This window comes from Perissodus microlepis, chromosome 14 (genome assembly GCF_051167445.1).
Source record: "Perissodus microlepis isolate ML-2025 ecotype Zambia chromosome 14, ASM5116744v1, whole genome shotgun sequence".
Lineage (NCBI taxonomy): Eukaryota > Metazoa > Chordata > Actinopteri > Cichliformes > Cichlidae > Perissodus > Perissodus microlepis.
Window position 1 is genome coordinate 4,711,443 of NC_140474.1, and position 17,141 is coordinate 4,728,583.

Genomic DNA, 17,141 nt, shown 5'->3' on the forward strand with positions numbered 1-17,141 from the left:
CTCTTGTTTTTCTTTTATTGCTCACTTCGCGCCAGAAAGAGGAAACCAGCGGCTGAACAACAGCAGCACGTTTAAGCTTGATAAGCTGTTGTTAGAATTTATTTAATATTACTTTCTACACCAGGATCCTTTTCTAAGTAGCTGACGGCTGGTAACTGTGCAGGGGCGGATCTAGCAAAGTTTAGCCAGGGGGGCCGATAGGGCATGAACAGGGAAAAGGGGGCACAAAGACATACTTTTCTTTCTTATTCTCATTTAAAATGTCTAGCTTTTAATAAATAATTATCCGAATCTTACACCCAAAGTTTTAATCTGATGTAAAATGTATAGAAGTCCATTACTGTATATAGTAACTATTAAGTCTAATATACCCTAGTAAGCTATAGTCTTTTTCCTTTGGGAAGGTACCATCTGTGCAGTCTGCAATTTTGTTGAAGAAAGATGTTGAATCTATTTGATTATTCTTGAAAAATAACTGATTTCTGTGTATTTTTTTTTTCACACTGCATCAAATTATAGTTGATTACGTCAATTAAGCATCATGAGGTGGAGGGTGGGAGGTGGTTCCCTATTTTATTTTATTTTATTTTATTTTTTTTGCTGGGAGTTTTAGAACCCTATTAGTTAGGTTGCTTAATATTTCTGCTAAGTACTCTTTAAAATACCAGAATAGGGAGGATGGAGTAGGTTTAAGTTTATTAGATTGATCAGTTTTGCTGAACTATGAAATATTTTGGGTGTATTTTTTGCATACAGGTATAACAGAATAGCTTTAGTGTTTGTTTTTTTTAACTTGAGTATGAACTTATACAAAAAGCAGCAAGATATTTAAAAAACTGTTTTATTGATTAAAAAATACACTATATCGGATTCATATCGGTATCGGCAGATATCCAAATTTATGATATCGGTATCGGACATAAAAAAGTGGTATCGTGCCATCTCTAACCCAAATACACCATCATGCCCTGGCTACAACCTTTTTCCCTTTCGGCTGCTCCCTTAAGCGGAATTTACGGTTCAGCAGGGAGACCACATTTGCAATCCACTGAACCATAAGTTCTCTGCAGGTAAACAGGGATGGCCCATCTACCTGCATAGAGCTCAGTGGTCAGAGGGAGGCAGTGCACAAAAATATGTAGTAAAACTGGTCTGGTACCCACTCTTGCTTGTGCTATTGTTGTTTTATGTGTAATTTGTTCATGCAGAAGTAAAGCTATGGAAAAAAATCTAAGGTTTGACAAGAGTGATGTGATCATACTGTGCTTGCACAGTGAAGGAAAAAACATAAAAATGCAACCGTTAAAAATCCATAGAACATATCAATACAGTGATCAATAGAGATTCAATCATCTGAAGTCCAAAGTTTAAATGACTTTTGTAGATTAAAGTATGCCTGAGATCAAGCCCCCCCACGCCCCAAAAAAGCATCATGCTGCACATTTTCATAACATTTGTTCTATGAAAATTTGGCAGCACAAATTATAACAGAAGAAGAAGAAACAAAACTAACAGCATATACCGTGCTTAATGTTTTCCACTGGTGCACTCAGTTACTATCATCTCCAGCTACAACATTAAAGGGATGTACACATTAACAAGTCAATAATTGTGATCCCACCACACATATAAGATTCCACATAATGTGTATGTCTACTTTAGTACATGTACTTGAATGCCCAACTGTGTAATTTTGACTTAAGTAAAAACGAAATACTTCTATCACTTCTTTCTAAATCAGTTATTACGTACTAAACAACCTTCAGAGAAACTTTTCATCTGTGTTTGGACTCACTGCTGCACATCAGTGTGAAATCTTTTGTGTTTTCTGCCAGATTTGTCTCCTGCATTTATTTCTGATATATTCTGATTTCCCGTGGTCCCCCGTGTGCCTTGCTCTTGGTCTCCACATGTGCCACCCCGTGGAAAAAACCCTGGAAACGCCCCTGCCGGTGTAATAAAATAATAATCATACCACCCACTCCTCAGACTGTTACAAGCTCTGATATTCGGGTTTTATGGGCCTGCAGGTTCCGGGGCGTTAATATAGAGGTGCAGTGGACAGAATAAGGAGATAACAGTGCGCTCCCAGCCTACAGTAATCATTAACCCCTTCTATTCTCACGCAAATGAGCTCCCAGCGCACCATGCCCGACTGAGAATGGAGATGCAGGGCTAATTCAAAGATAAAGTCCAAAGGTTCACTCACCACTTGTCCGGTCGTAAATGTAAATCCCACAGTGCCTGCGTGGTAATTTCCGACACCGGGACACCACGTCTCCTGTAGTGGGAAAACTCCGCTACCCTGTCGGCTCAGCCCTGCTGTGCTCCGTCTCCCTCCTGGCTGCTTTTTTAACAGTAAACTTGCCGAACCCAGCCTATTGTTAGCGAGGCGCAGAGAAGGCTGCTGCACAGAAACGCCCGCCTCCTCCAGCGCCATTGGATCCCGTTCAGCCTCTCTCTCCTCCGATTGGCTGAGCCAGATGTCCCCTAGAATCCAGGGCGGGTCGCAGCGCCCCGGTTCAGAGCGTGCCGTGGTGCATTCACAACACTAAAAAATAGTGAGAAATTTTACTTTTCGTTGGGTACTGGCTCCCGGCGTTGCTTTCATGTTTGACACTGACAGTAGATTGTGAAAGCAGAAAGAATAAGGAATTTATGAAACCATGAATAAGACCTGATTATTAAGACACAGATATGGGAGCAGTCTGTGCCAGTCAGCTAAAAATGCAAGTCAAATCGTTTTATCTACGAAGCATATTTAAACACAAGTAACGGAAAGATTTTTACTTTATCATTATATCATTTTGATAAATGTTTTATTGTATTAAGCTAGATTATTTGTACATGTAACATGTAACAGTTAGCCTTATTTACGCTATTTAAGATGTCTTATGTTATCTGAAATAAAAAATACCATCTGACTCATTTTAATAAAAAAAATTAAAAGTAAGTTTAATGTTTTTAATGTTTCTTTTAACAATGAAAACAGTTAACAGAAAATAGCTGTTAAAACAAATAAATCAATTATTTGATGACACAGACTTACTGGGGTAAACGACATGGTAAACAAAGAACATGCTTGGGAAATTAACTTAATGAAGAGGGGAAAATAAAAGAAACCTATGAAACAATAAATATAACAAATAGATTATATCTCCAGAACTTTCATTTGCATGTATGACATTATTAGATTAAAAATGTATAATTTTGCAATCAATTTTTTTCAAAGTAAATAATTAAACAGGTTATTCTACGTACTGTTGCCTCATTAAGTGGGTCCAGGGTACAAAATTGTGGAGCCTAAGAAAAGTTGTAACGCTCTATAAAAAATATGCTGTGTCTGTAATAACTGGACGAACATCTATAACTGCTCCTTCTCATTTAAAACCTGAGATAGGAAAAAGCCTAAATTTAAGAAGCTGTTGAGACGTTTTAAGAATCTGAAGATAAAATTATATTATTTTATCTTTCCTCCTCTGGTAAACTCAAATTAAACATGTAGAGAAACACTTTTTCTGGTTTTACTTTATGGGGAAAAAACAGAAGAAAAAAGAATTTACAATAAATTTGATGTCAGTTCCATCCAATCACATATCATGTCAGGTTAAACGAGCCACAATTACATGAAAAAGAAGAATGGGATGGCGCCATCTAGTGGCAAGAGGCTGTTCAAACCTCACGGTGGAAATGAGGAACGCACATAAACTCAAACGGGCAAACGGCTGTTTTCTAGTTCTGAAAAAACAAAACCCAAGAAAGTTTGGAAAGATTTGGAAAGCTGCGGGGGCAAAAATTTGCTCAGGTCCTTGCTGAAGAAAATTTTTCTAAAATTTCCTACAATTATAAACAATATACTCACTATTTACACGACTCTCACAATAAACATTTACTGCCTGTCTTATGAAAAAATAATTCCTAATTTTCCCAATTTGTTTGGACAATGATTAGAAAAACATAAAATAAGATAATAAGTCACACTGAAAGAAAACTGAAAGTAAGAAAATATCTCTTTATTATCTTTATGTCTGTAGACATGCTGCTTTCAGTGGTTTGAGTCGTTTCCTCCCACACACACAAACAATTTCACACACATCCAAATGTTTTTTTGCATATTGTGTGTCTATGTGTGTGTAAGCTTAAATTTTGTCCAGATATTCACAAGTAATAAAGGCTGAATTTTAATGACTTTAGCAGTACTCTGACTCTGACTGTGATATTTTCTTTGGTGGTTCATGGTTTCCTGAGGACTGACAGCTGAGCGTAAAACAAAAGAGATTTTAATGGATTTAAATAAAATAAGACAAATGCACTACAGATAGTTTACATGATATTCCAAAAATAGAGTCTAAAACTACAAGGAAGCAACCGTACTCCAAGTCAAAGGAACATGAGGAGCTGGCACTGAAAAATGTGGGTGTCTGGGCTCAGCTTTAAAAATATGGTGAGGAGCTTGGTCATGACTGACCTCATAGCTCAGGTGTTTCAGACGTCTTCTACCTGGAGGAGACCCATGACACTTTGTTTTTCAGCAGCCCTGGGAACACCTTTGTGTCTCCCAGAAGAAGATGAAGATGGCTGTGGAGACATCCCTACTACCCCCAAACCTGGACGTGTATATGATGTGACACAGTTTAAGCCTACACTCTGTGCATTCAGATCCACAAACCAAAACACACGATGAAATATATAAGTGAGGCTTTCAAAGTTCTTCTTATCTGATGTGTATTACATCACTGTAGAACAAACCATAAAACTGTAAAATGTACTTTCAAAACTATCCAGTGGGCTGGGTTGGACACAAAGGCCCGGTTTAGTCCCCCAGATCACACATTTGATACTTCTGAACCTGCGCAACAAACTTTGTGAGAGCTGTAAAGTATAAAAGCCGCTTGATAGACAGAGCACTTGATATCGAGCCAAATGCTTCAAAGTGTTCCTTGATGATGTGATAAAGAAGTGGCGTTCCTCCTCCAACCACAAACAGGAAGCTCATGAAGCGAGCAGAGTCAGTGCTTGTACGACACTCACCAGGAGACCTCTGAGCAGGATGGCTGCAGTCGCACAGCTCTGCTTCTCCCTGCTGTTCACTCTCATCAGCAACATTCATGGAGACAAATTTATCGTGATAATCGAGGAAGAAGGAACACCGTGCATGGGATGATCCGTGTTAACTTGCTAACTGAGATTTGCCACGTCAATGCGATTAACGTCATTTTAACTAGATTAACGCTGACAGCACTGGTATGAAAACAGCCTGCAGAGCATCCGCACTTCTGAAACTCTCTAATCTTTAAATGTGTGTGCTGTGACGTTATTTTGCAGGCTCAGACATACTTTTCAAATTCGACTTTCAAAATCTTTTTTTTTGGACTTTAACCTGTGCCTAAGTTTCCTTCACTGCTCGGTCCATCACAAGTGGTGTCAGGAGTGGGATCAGCAGTTGAAGGCACAGGATTTTTTTTCTCATTTTTTCCCCTCTTCACTTATCAAGCCATGCACAGAATGGGAAGGAGTGGCAGAGGAGAAAAAGGAGACTGTCAAAACCAGCCAGTTGGAGTGGTAGAGCAAGTAGAAGGAGGAGAGGAAAATGGAGCCTCTGGAGGGGTGGATAGTACTGAGAGCCAAGGTAAGGAGCCGACAATGTCAGAACTGATTTCCATCCTTCATTCTCATATGGGTCAGCAGGAGGCCCAGGAAGAAAGAAGAAGGGAGGAGTTTACCCGCCAGGAACAGCGCTTTAGAGCACTACAACATCAGTTTCAGCTGTTGCAGGTAGAAGTGCAAGCTCGTACCTCCCCGGTCCCTGAGCCTCAAATGGAGGAACCTGAACAACCAGAGGTAGAGTCCTTTGAAGAGGAGGATCCTCCCTGTGCTGGCTCCAGTAATAAGCAAATACATCCTCAATCAGGTCAGTCTCGCTTTTATGAACCCAGGCTGGAAAACTTGACAGAGGAGGATGATATTGAACATTTTTTAACAACATTTGAACGCATGGCTGTAGTTTGCCGGTGGCAAAAAATGGACTGGGTTTTTCATCTGATTCCTTTACTCACTGGCAAAGCAAGAGGTGCGTATGTTCATATGGATATGGATGACTCTCTAGACTATGACAAAGTTAAAGCAGCTATTCTTCAAAAATATGACATTAATCCTGAGACATATAGACTGAGATTCCGTTCGCTGGAGGTAAAACCTGATGAGAATCCAAAAGAACTATATGCAAGATTGAAAGAGTTATATGAGAAGTGGGTAAAGCCAAAAGGAAAAACGGTGCATGAGGTTAGTGAAATATTAATTTTAGAACAATACTTGAGAATGCTGTCTCCTGAGTTACAGATATGGATTAAAGAACGCAATCCAAACTCTGCAGCGGCGGCTGCAAAGCTGGCTGATGTGTTTGTGGTGGCACGGAGAAAAGGACAGCCATGGAGCCACACAGCATGGAAAATGAGAGATGGTTCAAAATCTGTCCCTCACTACCAGAAAGCAGGGGTGAGTAAACCTCCAAAGAGCCAGTCTGTCAATATGCCGTCAAGACCTCCACCCAAGACTGTGATTTGTTATTTGTGTGGGATGGAGGGCCACACAAAACCTATGTGCCCAAAGAATTCTACAAATATAACTCAGATGTGTTTTGTGCCCCGACAAAGTGTGGAGCCTAAAGTGGAGTTTGAGAATGGTTTCAAAATGACCTTAGTTGAGGTTGATGGGAAACCATTAAAGGCCCTTGTTGACTCAGGAAGTACTCAGACTCTTGTGCACCGAGACTTTGTTCCCGCAAATAAAGTTAATAATGTGGAGACAATCCCTGTTCGCTGCATTCATGGAGATGAGAGGTCATATCCAACAGCAGATCTGTACATCAAGGTACAAGGACAAACGTATATTCTAAATATTGGTGTTGCAGAGAATCTGCCATTTCCAGTAGTGCTGGGTCGAGATCTGCCTGTGTTGTTTGACTTGCTGAATCCTAGTCATACATGCAATGTTGCAGTAACAAGAGCTCAAGCTAAGAAGAAAGAGGAGTCCCTACACCCACTCCGTGCCTTGCCCTTCTATGATGCGGACATAGAGACTGCACCCGGGAAGTCTCGTAAGTCACGTGGACAGAGAAGGCAAGAGAAGTTTCTACATACTGCTGTTCGAGCAGCTCCTAGCACAGAGCCTGAGTTACCTTTGGGTTTTAAAATCCCTGTTAATATTATTGAAATGCAACATGACGATCCATCTCTAACATCTCTGTTCCAGAAAGCTGCAGAGAGGAACCAAGGAACTAAGCAAGATTTGAACAGCAGGGGGGGAGTTTCTGCTGAAAGATGGCATTCTGTATCGTCAGCAGGGTTCAGCATTGCAGTTGGTGGTTCCTAGAGCAGTCCAGAAGGTGGTGCTCTCCTTGGGACACTCCATTCCATGGGCTGGCCACTTGGGAAAGCACAAAACCATGGCCCGCATTAGAAAATATTTTCATTGGCCTGGAATGCGCTCGGATGTGACACTGTTCTGTAAAAGCTGCCCTCAGTGCCAGAAGTCTTCTCTTAAAATCCCCTCCAGAGCTCCTCTCCAGTCTCTACCAATTATCAGCACTCCATTTGAACGGCTAGGAATGGACATTGTTGGTCCTCTAGAAAGAAGTAAGGCAGGCAACCGTTACATGCTTGTTGTGACAGATTACGCTATAAAATATCCAGAGGTCTTTCCTTTGAGATCAATAAAAGCCAAAGCAGTCGCCCTCTGTCTCATACAGTTCTTCTCGAGGGTTGGTTTTCCTCGTGAGATTCTTACTGACCGTGGCACTAACTTTATGTCCGCTTTGTTGAAGCAGGTGTGCCAGCTCCTTGGGATTAAGAGCCTGAGGACAACGCCATACCACCCTCAGACAGATGGCCTAACAGAGCGCTTCAATCAGACCCTGAAACAAATGTTACGCAAATTTGTCAATGAAACTGGTACAGACTGGGATCAGTGGCTGCCCTACCTCCTCTTTGCATATAGAGAAGTACCCCAGGCTTCTACAGGTTTTTCACCTTTCGAACTGTTGTATGGCCATGAGGTACGAGGCCCCTTGTCTCTTCTAAGGGAGACTTGGGAGGGTGACCAAGAAAGATCACAGGCTGTCAATGTTGTCTCTTATGTTGTCCAGATGCGGGAATGGTTGGAGAAGATGACGGAGCTGGCCCAAGCCCACAAAGCAGAAGCACAGCAGCACCAGAAGGCCTGGTACGACCAGTCAGCTCGGCAAAGATCCTTCAGTCCTGGTGAGAAGGTGCTGGTGCTTCTTCCAAGTGATGACAGTAAGCTGTTAGCAAAGTGGCAAGGGCCATATGAGATCCAAAAGAAACTTGGATAAACAACCTATAAGGTCGCTATTCCAGATCAGCCCCGCTCCAGCAGAGTACTGCACATTAACCTGCTTAAGGAATGGATGGAGAGACCAAAAGCAGATGTCTTTCTGATCCGGGAGGTTTCGGAGGAGGAGGAAGTGGATGATCAGTATCTGCCAAAACCCACTCCTCAGGACCTGGATCTCAACCATCTTCCTGAGGAAAGACAGGCTCAGGTGAGAAACCTGTGTAAATTAGACCCTTTAAGACCTACCATAGAACCAAGTCCGCCAGAGCTTATATTATATTTTTACATGGTGTAGTGCCATTTTTGGGAGCATTTCAAGTTGCTATACATCAATACAACAATTATAGCCCAGATTTTAATAATATGTATTCATTAAGTGCATAGTAATTACATAAATTGCAAAAAAGTGCAATAAACTACAAAAAAATTGAAAATCGTTTTTGCTTTTTTAACATATATTTCTAGTTAGAGAAATTTAAGAGGCTTATCCCTCAAAACTGTAAATACAAAAAAGTTGCACAAAATAGTTTCCTACCACAGGAAATTTATTTTGAGTGTCTTCATAGTTTTATTTTTGAAATACACCAATTTTTATATACTGCAGGAAAAACGAAAATAAATATTATACTGCAAATTTGCAAAAAAGCAGCATATGCATCAAAATGAACTATTTCCAGCAGTGCAATATGAGTCCTAAGCATCCCAGAAAAGACACAGAAAGTCATAAAGTCAAAGATAACTTTTAAAAACACCAGTATAGGCCCTGAGGCCCTGATGGTAAAAAAAACTACATGCCCGCGAAAATGACGTCACTTCCGGTTTCGGGCAGGTAATGGCGGACATGCAAAAGTTCGCGCTGATGTCTATTCCAACGTAGGAAGTGTTATGAACAGCTGATCGGATCGGCAAAGCGTGTTTCTGGAATATTATGTTTTTGTTGCTGCAAGTGCTTTTTATGCAGTTTTTGCAAAGCTATATGTGGAAGGAAACTGTGACCGAGGACAAGCTGATGGCATAAGATGTAAGTACAACTCCTCCGGTTTCATATGCAAAAAAAATTATTGCGCTAGCTTATGTGGTTGCAGTGCTACCGGGATTTAAAAATAGTTACGCAAAACAGAGCGTGCCCGCTCCGACCGGCTCTAAAGGGTTAGATGTGTTCAGTGAAAATCCTGGTAGAACGGACATTGTGGAACATGACATTGTGTTGAAAGATGGAGCTTCTGTAAGGAGAATGAGTTACAGGATACCTGAGCGTCTACTGATCCCGTTGAAAGAGGAGATCGACCTGATGTTGTCACTAGGAATCATTGAAGCCTCGAAGAGCGAGTGGTGCCACCCGGTGGTCCTGGTGCCAAAGAAGGATGGCAGTATCCGTTTCTGCATAGACTTCAGGTACCTGAATGCAATATCACAATTTGATTCATATCCAACTCCCCGCATTGATGACATGGTTGAGCGCCTTGGGAAGGCCAGATACCTGACAACAATAGACCTCTGCAAGGGTTATTGGCAGGTACCACTGACTGGGCGCTCAAAAGAGCTGACTGCTTTCCGGACCCCGTGGGGCTTGTTCCAGTTTAAAGTCATGCCCTTTGGACTGCATGGTGCCCCGGCAACATTCCAGAGACTGATGGACCAGGTACTGTCTGACATGTCTGATTTTGCTGCAGCCTACCTTGATGATATAGTGATTTTCAGTTCTACCTGGGAAGAACACCTGCAACACCTGGAGAAGGTATTGGGGCGTCTTCAGTCTGCAGGGTTTACTCTTAATCCAGCTAAGTGTGCCATTGCCAAGGCTGAAACTGAGTACCTTGGGTTTGTGATTGGAAATGGAGTAATAAAACCTCAAGTCAATAAGGTCAATAGTGTGAGGATGGCTTTTCATTACAATACAGCTGTCAGTTTGTGTAGAGTTCAATTGTTTATTGAAATATTTTAGAGAGAAAAGTCAATGTTATGGTAAAAAGCTAATAAATTAAGCCAGGGGCATCATAGCCTGCATACAGCCCACTTTGATCTTAAGTGGGTCGGACCAGTGAAACTTTTTTTTCTGTCTGTGTGAAGAAGGTTAATTACACATTTAATCCCTGATAGATCTTAATAAAAGAAGAAGAAGTGCCGCTTGAAACACATGTCTTTGTTTTCCTGCATAATAAAGAAATGCTGCTAGAGTAAAGGAAAGCAATGTTTCTTGGTCTACTCATGCCTATTTTAAATTGTGTTCTTTTTTCTGTATTTATTTTATTTATTTATCTTTTTTATCTTCAAATAGCTGTTCAGCACTTTGTTTGAAAGCACTTTATAAATAAAGTTATTATTATTAAACTGTACAACATAAATGTGCAACGCTACAGCGTTTTGTAGCTCACTGCCCAGTAACGACTGAGCGATTGAGTGACTGATTGTTGAGTGTAGCTACACGATGAGATAGGTCCTTTGTGAATTTCACCATGTACTTCCTCCATGCTGTCATGCAGATGGCAAAAAGCAGGTAAAATCACTGAACATGAGACCTATGTCTCACCTCCAAGAAGCTCAGTCACAAACCTGTAGTAGACAGTTCAAGAACGTAACTATTAATCTACACAACTAGTGTCAACTATAGAGCTTTTTGACAAAACAGTAACAATAAGTTAAAAATATATCTTGATGCATTCTCAATCATCCAGTAAAGTAAATCTCCAAAAGTTGAATCTGTTCATCTGGACGTAACGCTATGTCCAGATGAACAGATTCAACTTTTGGAGAAGTTGAAAAATAGTTTTATTTACCTGCATGGTTAAAGGACAGTCGCCAGCTTTTGGAGTTTTACCAGCTCTGATGGAGTTAAAATTATTAGCTTGTGCTTTTTTTTGTATAAAGCAGCAAAAACAGCCTCTTGATTTTTTAGTAGATGAGTCTTGTTTGCTCCATATTAGCAGGACTGTCTGTAATGCATCTAATTTTGTTTTTCAGTGTCATAAAGCTGTTGAATTTTACTTAGAATAGAATAGAATATAATTCAACTTTATTGTCATTGCACATGTCACAAGTACAAGGCAACGAAATGCAGTTTGCATCCATCCAGAAGTGCTTTAGCCATGATATAGATTACAATATATATTAGCAATAATATAGATATGTGAGTATATTACAGAAATGGGTCTATTACGGTATGTTATAATGTACACGGTATGAAGTATGTTATGAATGTGCTATAACCATAAGTATGTACAGGCTGTAGTGAGTACAAGCTATGTACAGGCTATGAACAGGACATAAATATGAAAAACTATACAGGGATCTGAGATATACAGCTATACAGAAATGTGAACTATGCAGGTTATAAACAGTTGTAGAATTAAAAATTATCGTATTGTACAGAATGATTATTTACACAGAATTATACAGTAGTGCAGTTAAGATCAGTGAGATATGTGGATAATTTCTACAGAGGCTATATAAAGTGCTGGTGGTTGTGAGTGGTGGTTCAGTCCATGTTATTATTGTGTGTTTGAGGGTACAGGTGTCCATTGTGTGTGTAGGTGGTTGTGGGTGTGTGTATGTTCAGTCCATGTGTTTAACGTGGGTCAGATGTCAGGAGGCAGAGTTCAGGAGTCTGACAGCTGTGGGGAAGAAGCTGTTCCGGTACCTGGTGGTCTTAGTCCGGAGGCTCCTGTAGCGCCTCCCAGAGGGCAGGAGGGTGAAGAGTCCATGTGATGGGTGACTGGGGTCTCTGATGATTTTCCCAGCCCTTTTCAGACACCGCTTCCTGTAGATGTCCTTTATGGCAGGAAGTGGTGCTCCGGCGATGCGCTGGGCAGTTTTCACGACCCTCTGCAACGCCTTCCAGTCCGAGGCAGAGCAGTTCCCGTACCAGACTGTTATACAGTTGGTCAGGATGCTCTCGATGGTGCAGCGATAGAAGTTCCCCAGGATGTCTGAGGACAGGTGGTTCTTCCTCAGAGTCCTCATGAAGAAGAGGCACTGGTGAGCCTTCTTGACCAGCTTGGAGCAGTTGGTCGTCCAGATGAGATCCTCGGAGATGTGGACTCCCAGGAACTTGAAGCTGCTCACACGCTCCACAGCCGTCCCCTTAATGTAGATGGGTGGATGTGGGTCAGCATTCCTCCTGTAGTCCACGATGAGCTCCTTGGTCTTCTCAGTGTTAAGCAGCAGGTTGTTTGTGTCACACCACTCAGCCAGACGATCCACCTCCCTGTAGGCGGCCTCATCATTGTCATTGATGAGGTCAATCACCGTGGTGTCATCTGCAAACTTAATGATGGTGTTGGAACCATCAGCAGGTCTGCAGTCGTGGGTGAAGAGGGAGTAGAGGAAGGGGCTCATCACACAGCCTTGTGGTACACCGGTGTTCATTGTGATTGTAGATGAGCAGCGGTTATCCAGCCGGACATGTTGGGGGCGGTTGGTCAGGAAGTCCAGTAACCATTTGCAGATGAGGGAACTGATGCCCAGGTCTGTCAGTTTCCTGATGAGTTGTGAGGGGTGGATTGTATTGAATGCTGAACTGAAGTCTATAAACAGCATTCTGGCGTAGGTGTTGTTGTTGTCCAGGTGTGAGAGGACAGAGTGCAGTGCGATGGAGACTGCATCCTCTGTGCTCCTGTTCTGGCGGTATTTGAATTGGTGGGGGTCCAGGGTGGGGGGGAGACAGGATTTGAAGTGTGCTAGGACCAGCTGCTCTAAGCACTTGGGTGGTAGTCATTGAGGCTACTTGGGTTGGAGTTTTTGGGTATCGGGACGATGGAGGTGGATATGAAGCAGGCCGGTACCACGGCGTGGGCCAAGGACAGGTTGAATATGTCTGTCAGCACTCCTGCAAGCTCCCCAGAACACGCTCTGAGAACACGCCTGGGGATGCCATCAGGACCTGCAGCCTTGTGGACATTGATCCTGCTCAGTACCGCTCCTACATCGGTGGGGGAGAGAGTCAGAGGTTGGTGGTCTGGCGTCACGTCTGCTTTGGTTGTGATTGTGGGGTTCCCTCGCTCAAAACGAGCATAAAAGTTGTTGAGCTCGTTGAGGAAGGAGACATCAGAGGATGCGGGGGAGGGTTTGGTGGTCCTGTAGTCTGTAATGGTCTGGAGTCCTTGCCACATGCGTCGGGGGTTGGAGTTGGAGAAGTGTTCTTCTACCTTCTTTTTGTAATGGTGTTTGGCTTTTTTTTTTTTGGCTTGAAATAGTCTTTCAGCGCAGCAGCATCTTCTACCAATGATGGTGGTCTGAAGTTCAGAGCAATCGATTGTGCGAGAGAATTTGTAAGTTTGTCAAATGTTGACTTACTAATTTTGGTCCTGAAGCCAGTCATTTCATCAGGTTTGGGCTGCCGACACCTTTTGTTTGTCGACCTTCTAGCATTAACAGCTCCCAGTGTTTCTGTGCTTGCTGCAATATGTTTTGCATTTAGATGGTACCTTCAGGTTGAAGTGCTTCGGTGGTAATGCAAACTCCTTTTTGCACAGTTTGCACAAAACCACGCTTTTATCAAGGCTTCTGTCGGGTAGTCTTTTGAAATGAAATTTCAAAAGTCCGAGATCAGTCTGCGCTTTCTTCTGATTCTTTGTAGCTCTGATGTGTGCATCAGTGTAATCGGTATACGAGGAAATCGTGCATTGACAAAAGTTCCCCTTTACTTGGAATGCAAAGTGCAATTAAATGCGTTTTTTTCCCCAAATTAAGTAATCACAATTAACACACTAAATTCCCACCTCTACTAAATCTCCTTCACTGTACAACATGATCAAAGTGCTTGATAGCTGTACACCAACATATCTTTAATGAGAAAAGTGATTTACCTGGACAGCAACTAAAACACAAAGCCTGTGAGTGCTCCACCTCTGCCTGTCTGAAGCATGCATTCATTCAAAGTTTGGAGACAGATGAAATAGAACAGATAATCACGATGCCTTGAGTTACACAGCATGATTTCAAGGCTAGAAACACCCAGAATAACAGAGTTTCTGTTGCTGTTTGAAGCCTTCTATTAAAAACCGTGTTTCATCACTTCTTCCTCTCAGCAGCTTTAGTGAAGTGACACTTTAGCCTGTCACTAATCTCTCATGCAATGAAAAACACAGATGCCTGTGCTGTCACTCACTATGGAAAGCTGGCATAAGCTTTCTCATTAAATAATTAGCATAGATCATCACTAGGTGTCATACTGTACCCATGTTTTTATCCCAATTACTGCAATGAAGAGAATTTAATTATTTTATGTTTTGAAATAAAATGTGCTTGAGCTCAGAATCGTTCAATTGTCACAGCTCTGGTTCTAGTGTTACTTTGTATCATAGTTCATACTCTGGTTCATTTGTAGTCTTAGTTATTCTGTTTTTAGTTTCCTATATTCCCTGTTTAGCTTCTTGATTATCAGATTCCCTCTTGTGTCCTTGGCCTCTGTGTCTCTCTGTGTGTCTGTGTTTATGTATGTTGTGAGTTCTTGTGTCTTGCTTCCCTCCTCATGTTTCCTGTCTTTTCGTGAAGGTCTATAGCTGTGCCCCAATTCAGGTGCCACACTGTATGCGGCCTTCGCGGACTACGCGGGGCGGGAACTCCGAAGAGCCAGAAGGGCGGAAGTGTGAGGCTTGTGAAATGGGACGTCTAGCCTCCGTCGCGCTGCTCAGGTTGCCTAGCAACCATGATACTAACCACTGGAAATGTTTCACACAGAATTGTTTGACAGAAGGAGAAAAAAATGTTTTCGTTCGTTTGTTGTTTTATGAGATGTTTTGATTTGTTGAGTATCTGAGGCTGAGACCACAGGACTGTAAAAACATGATTGTTGGGCTTCATTTCTGTACTGAACAGCCATTTAAGATTAGCTAGTAAATAACAATCAGCTAATGTTGTTCATGAGACTAAAGTCATAACACTTTGGTAATGTAAACACAATATGGCCAATATTATATTTATTATTATATTAATTATGATTCATTACAGCAGTGAGTTCAACTTGTTGCTGCCTTTCATAGTGTGTAACTTGAAGGCCCTGAGTACTTTCTCCCACACTGAAAACACTGGGATGATAACATTATTTGAACATTACCTAATAAGACTGATTCAGGACAGACAATTAGTTATGTTAAACTTTTCTAGCAGTCCTTCACAAACAGGGAACAGTCTGTCTATTCTCTCCATCTGTCAGCTGCTGCTGGCTCTTCCTCCTCCTCTTCCTCACACACTGCTGAGTTTGTCCTGGTGGATCATCAGGGGTGCAAAGCCTCACAGATGATGTGCAGCAGTGGGTCCCTCAGTCTGTCCTCACTCTGGACACTTGCAGTTGTCACACATGCAAATCAAATGTGTGATAAGCTGCAGGATTCAAACACAAGTGTAACTTATAAATACATGTTCATACTTTTATTCCACAATCAGAGAGAAAGAAACAGAGAGAGAGTGCAGGACAGACAGACAGGTGACAGTCTCAGGTGTACACACTGCTACAAAACAGCACAAGAGAAGGAGGATTTAGTGTTTGTGTTATTACGAGAGCTAAACAAGAAGAGTTCCCAGATGGTACAGTGGACACATGTGTGACTGCTGTGATTAAAGCATCTTTCTTTCAGCTTAACGAGTGAACCGTCTGTTATGAAATGGCTGTGTGCAGGCAGGAAAAGGACCCAAAGTGCAGACTCCGGAGACAAACGTGAACTCAAACAGCTTTAATGCTGAACTCAAAGTAACAAACTTCCAAAATACAAACAATAAATGCAGGCAGGCAGAACACACAGCATGAATGAGGGTAGATAAGGGAGATCACGACACAGATCAAAGAGAACACAGGGCTAATATACACAGCAATCAGGGATTGAGAGACAGGAGGGAAACACAGCTGGGACAAATCAGGGCTGACGAGACAAAGGAAGCAAAACCAGACGCATTAACATGAGACACAGACTTTTAAAGTAAAACAGGAAACATAACACAGAGACATAAACCATAAGACAGAACTCTAACAAAGAAACCAAAGACTAGAAATGATAAATAATATCAAAATCAATTTCAATAACATAATAAACTCAAAACTCTGGGTCAACAACCCAGGCACCCTAACCGTCAGCTCGTTCAAACACACGTCAAAGTCCGTTTTGCTCGACACCACCAAACAGAGGCAGCAATGTAACATAGCTAACATTAACAGTGCAGTGAATCCTGCTTGTGCCGTGATATTCAGGACTGCAAACCGAGCAGCATCACTGACTTTCAGCTTGTTGTGTTTGTGGATATATGACTGACTTTAATTATCCATAAAATCATCACATTCTCTGTAGGATTAAGGTCGACTATTAAACAGCATATATTTTAAAGTAAAGGCTTTAAAACCAAGTTAACGCTGAAAGTACAAACATCACTAATGTCACATAACTTTGCCGACATGTGGCCAACAGTAATGTTTTAATGTTCTTCATTATTAAACATTCGCACATAAATAACTGACATAATATTCAGTACTTGCTTTTAAAGGATAACTCTTCAGCCGCCCGCCGTTTTTTTCTGACAAAAATATCCACACCCAACGCCGCGCTATGTATTGTGGGATAGGTTGGGTCACAAAGTCTTACACCGGACACAGCCTTCAAATTTGGGGAAATGAACTGTGCATTGGAGTACACTTCGAATTGGGACACCCTTCGTTGCATCGCTGTGACGTAATCGGGCTACAAATGTAAGTATACGTAAGTATAGTGTCGCATTCTCCCTCATGGCTGTGCGTTTCCCCTGTGTGCCTCTTCGTATGTTTAGTTTATATATGTCCCAGTAAAGTTTTGCATTATTCCCCT

At 41.7% G+C, this 17,141-nt stretch overlaps 1 protein-coding gene across 3 annotated transcripts in view; it reads right to left on the reverse strand.

Annotated features, from left to right (window-relative positions):
* Positions 1 to 2,408, reverse strand: part of pak1 (p21 protein (Cdc42/Rac)-activated kinase 1) — a 76,992-nt gene extending 74,584 nt beyond the window's left edge. Inside the window, exon 1 of one of the 3 annotated variants that reach the window (XM_084949714.1) lies at positions 2,210 to 2,408. The gene's annotated coding sequence lies outside the window, so the exon portion shown is untranslated. The remainder of the gene's footprint in view (positions 1 to 2,209) is intronic. The other 2 variants (XM_084949715.1, XM_084949716.1) reach the window with 2 other exon arrangements.
* Between the last annotated feature and the right edge of the window lie 14,733 nt (positions 2,409 to 17,141).